We start from the raw sequence: 9,416 nt of genomic DNA, 5'->3' as shown, positions 1-9,416 counted from the left end.
AGAGTTATTGTCGCGCGCGTGAAGGATTATGCTCCGTCTCACTGCTTTCTAATGATGAACCCCTCTACACAGCTAATAACGCCAGCCTTTTCCCTTCATGTCTTATTCAGTGAATTCTTTCTCCGCGCGCGGGTGGCCTTATTTTGTCGTGTTTAAAGTAATGGGATGTCACTGGTGGAATTGTTTGGGAGTGAGCAATTATTACCGCCCTCCTTCCCCTCACTTGTGCAGAAGAAATGAGCTCCCCAAACCCTGTATCCTCACTACACACTACATCATGTAAATAAGCGCCGCTGCTGTTACCTCGAGAGGAAACATGATGATTATAAGGTTCGTTCCTCGAAATGTATGTCTTTTCTGTTTCGGAAAGTTAATTTTTGAAGTCAATTTCTTAATTGAAATGGTTATTTTATTAGTATAAGAGCGAATAAATTGCATGGTGTTATCTCAGGCTACAGTTGAACGTTTTTAAATGCATTTCTAGCTGTGCCTTTAAGAAGTAACAAGGTTGACAGCTTTAGTTCATTAGTCAGTAGCTCAAGGTCATGACACTAAGGTGTCATATATCTATTTTTATATCTATTTTTTGATTATACATACAAGTGATAATGGCAAATTATGTTTTTGCATTACTTTTACTCATCAAAATAATGTAAACATTTGTTATACAATGTACAAGATCCAAGTCAGTTTAAAATAATTTAAGTTAAAAATGACTTGTGCAGTAAGTTGATTGTACTTAAAATTTTAAGGCAGCAACTTAAGTTTTTAAGTTAAAATAGGTGGACATTTTTACATGTGCACAAACTTGGATGGTGGAAAACCCTCACAATAGAGCTAGTGACAAAAAGAGGAAACTTAATTAAAGTACTTATTATGGTATCACTGAAAAAAAAGCCCAGTAACATTTAAATAAACTGATTTTATTCAAGTAAAAAATATTAGTCAACATCCCTGAATCCAAGTAAATACACTGATTTAGACTACAAATCAATTTTAAATAAAATATGCGCAATAAAATCTAAAATTATACAGATAGACAAATACTAGCTTTTATTTTGTATTTTAATATCGAATATATTTATTCATAAAAATTACTATTTTTATTTCCATATTATTTAATTAAAATGTAATAAGTAAACAAATTAAATAAAACATTAAAACAAAGTTGATGTTTTTTTGTTGATGCCTTTAGTTACACATTAAAGTTGGTGTTAGCTTTTTGTTGTCACTGTTTGCTCTTTTAATGACCCCAAAATGCAGTGCATGATATAATGAAAAAGGAATATTTATTGCCAAAATCTGTCTGGCTGTTTGTGGGCCCAACTTTCCTGTCTGGCCCTGTTGTCGTTTGGCTCTATATGACACACACTCTCTTTTATCCTTCTTCCCTGGGTGTCAATATTTCAGGAAATGAATTTTCGCTCTGACTTTTGACAGAGTGCTACGCAATGATCCTTCGGCACCGTTCAGTTATGATTCTCCCATTCTTGCCTGCTTTGCAACCTAGATTAGATTTGTTTGTTATCATCCATCACCCATTTCCATTGTATTCATGCATAATATCCATTATCCTGCGTGTATCAACGTGGCTTAATCTGATTCATCTCATGAAGAAAAAAAAAAAATTCTCACCACTGAACAGAAATAAATCAATTACCAACGGCTCATCTTACATACCCACTTCTACAGGCGTCCCACAAAGCAAGAAAACATTCTCTTTCAGAGGATAAATGTGGAAATATTGATTGTGTTGGAACAAATATTCCTCAAGTTATGATCAGACATTTCCATAATGCTCAGTCCTCTGAGAGAACAATCTCAGAAGGAAGAAGTCTCAGCGGGGATCCTATAACACAAGCTCTCTGATAAAAGACATTTGTGCCCTTTCCTCCAATTCGACTCTGTCAGCATTATTACCACTTGTCTTCTTTCATATGCCAGTTGTACATTAAATGCTGTAAGCCATATGCAAAACGTTCATTCTTGGGTCAGATAGTCTGCAGAAACCAACTTGCTTGACTGACAAAAGGAAGTCCACTCGTGAAAGCAAGAGGTGCTGTCCATGGTGCTGAAATCAACTAACGTCCAATTGTTGCTTTGTAGATTATAGGCTCAATTTGATTCATCCTTTCCTCATGGAGATGCAAATTATGCAACGACAAGTGCAATAATGTGCACAAGTTATCAATTCCCTGTTACATATTTGACACATGCACTTATAATAGGTGCATATACGAGGCTTATTAATTGTCACGATTGGACAGTCTCACTTCATCACTTGCGCACAAGCCTAACCACATCTAAATATTCTGCGCATGGCGCCACAACATGTGATGACTCCGTACATTCTCTCTGCAAAAGTGCAACTGGCCAGCAATTTTGCCCGAGGTCCGTGAAAACAAGTAGCGAACATCTAGAGAGCTTCACAAGGTTGTTTGTGGTTAATATTTTATTAGGTAAATGTCCGGGCCAAAGAGGATGTTCAATGGTGAAAATAAATAGCATGGAATATTGAGTGCAACGGCAGTACTTTTAAAATGAGGATTTATATTTCTTGTTGTACCGAATACCCCTTCATCTCTTTTTTTTTATACCTGAAGGAGACAAAGATTCCAATTTCCTAGCCGAGACGACCTGGATTGGAGACGCATATCAAAGGGTAGTTGGTGTGTAGGTGGCTTAACCCAGGACTTTTATATCCCTCCTTAAGTCAGACCATGAGAAAATACAACATATTAGAGGCATCAGATGTTAAACCCCTAAACTACATGTGACCTTTTGCTGTTGGATATGGTAGAACTGGTATTTGCGGTGGAAAGCGTTGATTGAGATTTCATTTCACCTGCCAGGCTCAACCTTGAGGGGTGTCAGGCTGTGATTGGCTATTGATAACATCATTTGCCACATGATAGAAATCTAAAGAGTCCCCGGCTATGAGACTGAACGAAATAGACAAAATCGATCTAGGATTAACCTGTTTGAGCGCGTGGTAAAACCCCGACTGCGCTTCGAGGCGGGCGGGTTGGAGAGGTGTAAAAATTAAAAACCCTTTCACTCACTTTTTGCCTGGCTGTCGTTATAGTACAGCCGCTCACTTCAACACTTGTAAGCGATGACATCAGTTAGCGTGGCTACTTGAAAGATCGCGCGCGCGGGGAGGGGGGTGCAGCCGACGCACGTGCGCGGAATAAGCAAGGCAAGTTCGCAGTTCTCTTGTCAAATCGATCGCAGCTCGGGAGGAGTGTGCGAGGCGCAGTTATCATCGCAGACTTCCTCATCACTCACAGTCCCAGCGGTTCTGCAGGAAGACAGCTGTTAATAACCTAACAAGCATGTCTGGAACATTATAAGGCCATTAGTCTACTAACCCCCATATGGATTTACGCACTTCTTCTCTGAGATTCAATCGCTGACGGTGCTTTTTCTTTTTCGTCCTCTCTCATTCATCCCTTGCGTGATTTTTGGCGAAGAGATTCGCAAAATAATGGGCAAATTCGCTTTATGAACTCTCCGTTTCGCTCTCCGTGTGATGGACAGGCGGCTATTGAGTTCGAGCTCGGCTGGAGTGAGTAGAAAGTAAGCTCGTTTAAAACAAACATCTGTCTTCAGGACTTCAGGAGAATGCCCTCGCTTTCATAAACGGAGGTAAACATGCTTCTCATTCTCTCTTTTGGGTAGCTCTTGAGCTTTAACGGTGACATTGATTAGTTGTTGGCTGCAAATTGATATTGGATGGGTTTCCAGGAGCGCTAAGTAGAGCGTTAGTCGCACGCTTTCCCACAAGCACCGTTGCGTATAGCACGTGAAAAGAAAAATGTTTGAAAAATAAATCCAATGCGTGCAAATTAAACGGATTTTTTTGGGGGGGTAATTGTTTTGCGGTATATCCGAGTCAAAGGGATATTTAATAAATAACATGAATGCATTTTGAGCATTACAATGCTACTGTACACTAAAGCAATTGTTAAAAGTCTTGATAAAAATCTAATTTAAAACGATACTCTGCCACGTGACGCGCTTAAATTGAACAGACATAACTTTATGTGGGCTTACTGTGATAAACATAACCAATTGCAAAAGAGATATTCTAATTAGTTTTGAATAACATTTATTTTCACTAAAAAACACGCAAGGATGGAATAGATGTTTTATAAATAAAAACATATTCTTAAATTATTTGAGTGACAGCGTGTCTCGCGCCTCCCACTAGTTCTTCCTCCTCCTCACCATCCTCTTCTTGTTCCATTGGCAGGTTCACATGTTGCATGGTGGCAGTGCATGTCCTTAGACCTCAAACCAGATGATCTATGAATACACAATAGCCTATAGCTACATGTTTATTGTAATGCTGTTGCGTTTCCTTCCAGCAAACAAGTGAGAGATCCTTTATGATGATAACGCGCGCTGCCATTTATTGTTCTGACACGTTTAATAACTTTTAGCACATCTACAAGATGAGTATTTTCGCACTATTGGAGGCGACGGCCTTTGTTCAGCATCTTTGGACCTTAAACCTCCCGTAACGACGCACTCGTTCTACTTGATAAACGATCTACGTCTCGGTTAAAGAAAAAGTAGCTACATTCCCCGCACGTGTAGGCTACATAGCATATAGATTTCAACAACGGGGTTAAAACATTTAAGTAATGACAAAAGTTAAAACACAAGTTACCCAGAGTGCGTATTGTCACCTTTCGTCAGAACAGTCGTGTTCGCCAGAGGTAACCATAACAACACCGCGCTCACGCGCTTTCCATCGCAATCAGTTTTCTGGGGTTTACATAAAACGTACTGTATCGCAGATTTGCATATCATAAAATAAACTTTTACAAATTATTTTAGATAACTGACGCCGCGCTGTGGCGAGAACAACAAACCTCGACAGATTGCGCACGAAAAATTACATTTACATTAATTAATAATTGACTTGAATTCGTTATAATAGTCGCCCCGCCGAAGCCATGGTATTCGCACAATGTGTGCAACGTTTTAGTGCGTAAAGACACTAAATGAGCGATCAGTTGGTCTTTCTGAGCTGCCTATTAGCACATATCGAATCTTGCGCTGTTAACGGCGCTTTGAATGGTCCCTCAATGGAGAAGGATGTACTGAGAGCGCGCGATGTACCGAGAGCGCTTGCCGCCTGGACTAAACGCACCAACCTCCTCACATCATGTAGTAATTGCTCTTCATCTTCATCTCCACCCCTTTCCCGCTTCCCTGCCATTTGTTCTGTCCAATAAATATTGAGAGCGAGTAATTATTCCCCCTTTGTTTCGCGTCCTCCGCGGCGCGCTGCAGAGTCGGTCGTGTCATTAGTTCAACCGAGGTTGGGCGAGAATTGTAAAGCGACTTAATTGTCATCGACACTCACATTAACAGCCAAGCAGCACAGCTGAGCCCAGCGGAGATTGCTCAATGAAACCTGTGCGTAAGAAGAGCCACGCATGTATTTTTTTCAACTCTGTCACACACACAGTCATCCCTTTCATTTGGGCCTTGAATCACAGTGTTCCCTTTGAGAGAGATGTAGGATAGAAAGCTGCTGAGAGAGAGGGAGAGAGAGGGAGAGAGAGAGAGAGAGAGAGAGAGAGAGAGAGAGAGAGCATGTGCACTGTGGAAGAGCACATCTGGGCGGCTGCCTGCAGTCGATTGGTTTCCCCTCTTGATGTCAGTTCGGTGTCTCAGCATTAACTCATAACCTTTTCTTTATAAATCTTGTATTAATATGACCCATATACAATTGTAGTTGACCTTGATATTTAGGCTTGGTTTTCAGATAATTACCCATAGAAACACATTATAAGGCATATTTCTCATTTAGGAAGTACATGCATGGGAGGACGAGTCATGTACGAGGGAGGGAGGGAGGGGTGTGGTGGGATGGAGAGGGGGAACGAGGGACGCTCGGGGGGGATCTCTGATAGATAAGGCACGGATTGTGAGCAGCTCAGCTGGTCAGATCTGCTCTCTGAGCTGGCATTAGCCGATCCACTCTGTGCTGCCGTGATGGATGGATGCTCTTAGAACGGACAAGGACCTGGGAGAGAGAGGCAGAGTGAGAGAGCATCCCACATAGAGAGATGTTGGGAGGGTCATTAAAGAGAAGGAGGGAGCGGTATAAATCGAAAGGGGTGAGAAAGAAATTAATGATGGAGGGAGAGACAGAGTGAGAGATTCACGAGGAACAGAAGGCAGTGATGGGAAAGTCTCTCATCTGTAAATGAGATTGTCCCTGATGGCCATTTTCTCCCCCAGTTCACTCATTCTTCTTTCCCTCACAAACCTCAATGCTCTGCTGGACACAGGTCTCAATACCGTGCTCCGCGAGTGCTGACAGTGAAAAACAGAGACACTGGAGGGAGTCGGGCCTCGGGAGACTCTTTCGTATTTTTCCCTCTCTCACGTAGTCGCTTCACACCACTTGGCCCTGAAACCTTAAAAACAAGGGAGGTCTGAGAGTGCACATTAGTCAACAAAAAAAGTTTAAGGGCAATAGAGTTGAAAGCGCAAAAGTGCATCAGAGCTAGATATAAAAAACCAAAGCAAGTTTGTTCACGGTACACAAAGAATACATGAAGAAATAAACTGCGGGGAAGCAGATTTTAATACACAGCTATCTGTTCTACCTGATTCCAATTGGAAAATCGCACATCTCAGTGGTCAGATATTTCCAAATATTCACTGTTGTCCATATCAACGCTGTATCAGACTGCTCATCCGGATAACTGAAACCAACACTCTTTCTTGTTTCATACAAACGCAATTGGCAGCATCTTGCATCTCAGTTATTTATTACAATGAAAATCACCTCAGGTGACTATTAATATAACTTGGTTTATTGTTTCGCTCATTGAAATGTACTTTTAAGATACAGAATTTACGATAATTAAAAAAAAATGTCTCAATATTTGACATGTTTTGTCAGGAAAGCATATCATGATATGCGTATTTTGTTAATTTATTGAGGTTTATTTTGCAATATGACTGAATAACTGTGCATTATCCCTTACATAATGACCTCAAAACAGTATATTTGACCGCTGTCCCTGCATGCAACCAGTCTCGTCTGATATTTTGTAATATTTATTTACTTGTTTGTTAAGTAGTAAGCAGGATGATACAGTTAGCCAATCAATCATCACAAAATAAATCACAAAACCATGATACAATACCTTCCTAATATTTGAAAAACCTTAGTAAATAGTACACATTTGCAAAAAAAAACAAAAAACACTGAAATTCATGGTGGTATAGAATGACCATGATTTTTGGTCAAGTATCATGATGCAGTACGACATACATATATGATTCTGGTAATAATTCTGTAACATGGTCTATATCAAAGCACCATTTGATACCTTGACTGCACCATGGTGCTTTATTGTAAGGGTTCTGGCTCATATTGCTTTCCATTATCTCTTCTGTCATATTTTTTTCCCATTGACATAGCTTTACAATTTTTACTGTCTGTCCTGATGGTATTAAATAGCGTTGGAGCCCTCCTGCTTTCTGCAGTGAGTGGCGGCTTGGATTGGTTTATTCCACTCAGAATGGATGACACCCATTTCAATGGGATTTGCTTTAAATAACAGGCTAAAGGAAAAAAGCTCTTTGGCTTTAGCATGGGATACATCGAATAGGCATGCACTTCAGTCTGATCTGAGCAGTGTCAGTGAGAGCTGTCAGATTTAAATTAAAATATGTTGAGGTGTTACCACACCAGAAGCCAGAGCTATTGTGTTAAAAAAAGACACACACACACACACGCATGCACGCATTATAACCCCAAACCATAGGTTACTCCTCTTAGTGGATTGGGTTGCTTTGGCATAAGGTAAAGCAATGCCTTCAGTATTCAGGTTACAACTCTGAACGAAAGGAATAAGCTATTAAATGTGCATCAGTTTTGTGGGCGGCTTTAAGTGCTTTTGTGGCCCAAGCAAATGGAACCGAAATGTTGCTTTTCAATTGTACAGTTTCTCTATCGATAAACCTGTTTTATCTTTTTAGTGGCTCGTATGAGCTTTCAAACCTATTGTGAGGATTGAAATCTCAAGAAGTGGATAGTCTATAAACTGCATGTATCTAGGCTTTTACACACACCTGATAACAAATACTGTTTTGGTGAAAATCATATGACACGTGCATATGTCACCTTGAGCCATTCAAGCTGTATTGAATAAGCTTGAATGCATAACAATTCAGGGGCATCATGCACTTTTATGAAAACGTGCAAAACGAAGAGGCACGAAACCAAAACATTTAGCAAACTGTCTATATTAAGTGTCTTTGTACTAACATTTAAACTAATAATTTGATACAATGTACTTATTGTGTACATTCATGCTTTTACATTGTACTTATATTCAAAAATACCTGCATGTAATTACAGCTGTAATTCATTTCTGTTATTACTTCTATAATTACATTGCAGACCCTTCCCTTAAACCTTAACCCATCCTTAAACCTAGTCATACCATCAAACCTGTCTATATCTTTACCTGTATCCCACCTCAATAGCAGCAAAAGTGTTTTGCAATACAACATGAAAACAGTAAGTACATTGTACCTAACAATTTTTTATTATTGATGTAAGTACATAGTCGTTAAAGTGTGAACTAGGGTCTAGTAATGATAATATCTAGTATGTCTAAAAGAAACAGTGTTGTGAAACTGTACTATTATATTTAGATTTGTTTATTTATATTAATATAATAATTAATTTATCAAATTATATACAGGGCTTGACATTAACTTTTTTGCTCACCAGCCACTGTGGCTAGTGGCTTTTCAAAGTTACTAGCCACTCAGAATTTTAACTGTGAATTTGGCTGCAGGTATATTAGGCTGCTGTCGCTTTAAGACCTGATACACAGATCCATTATACTGTTACACATGCATTTTCCTTCTCCCTTTCTCTGTTTTTATGTTCACTTAAAACATGACTCTGTTTACATAAATACTAATTTTGACATTATTTTGTGTGTATTTTACTTTATGTGCGCGCACTTTAGGCGTGAGCACAAAATCTGTGGGAATGAGTAAAATGATGTGGAATACGCGCGATCCCAAAATTCAAGCCCTGTAAGAGCAACATTATTCTCTTGGAGCAAATGAAACGAGAGAGTGACTGAGGGGAAGCTGGTTTGTGTGTCAAGTTAACTTGAGCGAGAAAGCGCAGCTGGTATCGTCTATCTATTCTGCGGGAAAAGAGTATTGGAAGCGTTTCAGATATTTCAGTATCAATATGTATCGGAAAATTGCTATTTATGACAACACTACATTGCACTTAGTTTATTATTTCAGATGGCTTTTTAAAAGACTACAATTGAAAAATGTATATATTATATATAAAATTCAACTTGCCAAAGTGGCTAGTAGGGGTGACTGCGTAACACATTTGGAGGGTT

This window comes from Gobio gobio (assembly GCF_949357685.1).
Source record: "Gobio gobio genome assembly, chromosome: 19".
Classification (NCBI taxonomy): Eukaryota; Metazoa; Chordata; class Actinopteri; order Cypriniformes; family Gobionidae; genus Gobio; species Gobio gobio.
Note: the sequence above shows the minus strand (reverse complement) of the source record.